The sequence below is a fragment of the Colletotrichum aenigma genome, assembly GCF_013390185.1.
Source record: "Colletotrichum aenigma strain Cg56 chromosome Unknown KSG_Cg56_contig04, whole genome shotgun sequence".
Classification (NCBI taxonomy): Eukaryota; Fungi; Ascomycota; class Sordariomycetes; order Glomerellales; family Glomerellaceae; genus Colletotrichum; species Colletotrichum aenigma.
In genome coordinates this window covers 3867705-3870032 of record NW_023500910.1, presented here as the reverse complement: position 1 = coordinate 3870032, position 2328 = coordinate 3867705, and positions in this window count along the sequence as shown.

Here is a 2328-nt window from a genome sequence, read left to right as displayed (position 1 = left end):
AGCAGAAGTCCATCCTCGCGAAAGCGTGTTAGGGCGATTCGATGGGACGGGGACTGGAGCAGAAGGTGACGATCACGATAGTCCTTCCTACCCTCGGCGAGGGTGACGGCTTTGCGAAACTCATGCGCCTGATTAGCCGTCAGGTCCTTGGGGGTGTCCGTGAAGAACAGGAGGTCGTCCCACGCAGACCTTTTCAGCACGAGTCTCAGCGACCGCTGGCCGAACATCCAGGTCTTTGCTTGGAGGGTGTCGGCACCCTTTCCCTTCAGCTTGTGGCAGACTTCCTCAAGGACTGGGCGGATACGATGTTGGAGGATGTCAAGGTCGGATTTGCGGAGGAGAGCAGAGTACCAGACGTGGATGATGTAGTCGGCCGCAACATCAACGTCATCCACTACGAGAGCTATCAGGAGCATAATGGCGTTTCGGGCGACAATATCCAGATCGCGGTCGTTTATAGTCACCTCGATGGGCTGAGTGTAGCTATTGGGGAGCTTGGCGATGGTCTTCACGATGTTTCGAAGGTCTCCGGAGGCTATGTGTGATGAGTTAGACTCAACTCGAAGCTCGCAGATCGTGGTACTCACCGGCAAACAAGAGGCGTAGCTGCTCGTTGTAGGAGACGCCTTCGTTTGCGCCAAGTTGGAGGACATCGAAAGCTGGAACGTTGCCCCAAAGGTACTTCCCACCTCCGTAGGCCACCTGCGGGGGACCATCTCCGACGAAGGCCGGGTTTCGGTTCTCCAAAACCCAGCCGGGCTGCTAACCCTCCTTTCCAAGGCGAGATTTGCAGTCGAGCTTGTGCATGGCCCAGTGAGACTTCTGACACTCAGGACCACAGTACTGGAGGAAGACCGGGTTAGCAGACAGATGAAATATTCATGGGGAATGCGGTGCCTACTGTGATGAGAAGGCAGTTCTTGCAAGCAAACCTGCCAGTGCTGTTGCATTTGGTATTGTCTGGCGCCTGGTTGGCGCAAATGGGCTGGGAAGTCGCCATTTTGTCGTTGTTACCACTGGGGGTCAGGAGTTGTTTGTGAAAGAAAGAAATGATTCTGTTTGGGGAGTTGGAAAAGTTTTCTCATATTAGCTGTCCTGCTCATTCACCTGATTCCATGGGTTTCTGAGCGGCTGGTGGAATTTGTAAAGGCAGGTGCAGTTGCCCGTAGAAGGCTCCTGCTTCCGCTGTACAAACGCTCTATTTGCTATGCAAACGGTGGAGTGTGAACCTGATGCCTTACTATAGATTTGGTCATCCACCATAAAAGGTTGGAGGAGAAGCAGTAACATCTTACCAGCCGAGCTAGTCACTGAACTATTTAGATCTCGCCAGCCATTGTGAAGAAAGGCGTGTTTCGCTGTTCCATAGTTATATACAGCCTCAGATAAGACACAATTCGTCGGCTATCCGAGTGGAAAAGGTGTCCGCAAACGCGCAGGTTGAGAAAGAAATGAGGGTAACGCAGGAAGAGTTTACCTGCCCTGTTCCCAGGCCTGTCATGTTGAGTCTTCTCCAGTTCCACGCCCAGCTTTTTGCAATGGCCATCCATAGATTGCACCCCACCGATCTTCATCTTCCCCACACTCTGTTGTCCCCTTCCTCCGGCGATGGCAAGAACCTATCCGCGCCGCCGCACCAAGGGTAGGCTTGGTGTTTACCCCCGGCCAGTGGCATGAAACTTGGATCACACAGAGCAATCCTGGCGTGCCTGGGTCTACTACCAAGTGAAGCCGGATTTTTGCCTATGAGCGTGGCGCCACAACAACATAACTGGCTAACCCAAACAGTACAAAAAGACCCACATTATCAGGTGAAAATGTGACCTGACATTGTGGGTCTCTACCCTGACGCTGGCAAATGGCGACACCTTATTATTGCCTTGGCTTCTGCTAATGCTAAGCAGCCGTCAAAGTATCTCACGGCGGCGGTGCCAGCATGGTTCACCACCAAATCCACTAAGCCTCTACAATGGCTCATATTTCTGAAGACGTTTCTTTCGCAGGCACACGAGACAGCCTACGCAAATCACATCAGCAACCAACTGGCGCCGCGCAGCCGCTCGAAACCCTTTTCAACTCGGCTGCTATCAGCGACGATGCCTTACTGCTCGACGCCTGCCAGGCCGAGCAAATCGAACGGTTTCGCAATGACATTCGCCTCTGTCTGGACGACGCGGCAAAATATAGGCTATGCCTACAGACACGAGACGATCTACTTAGTCAGCACTCAAGCCTGCAGTTCCTGATCGCTGCATTCGACCGGGTTATGTTTGCCGAATGCGCTGAATATCATACTTGGAGGGAGAGCAGAGAAAAGCCGTCAAGCCG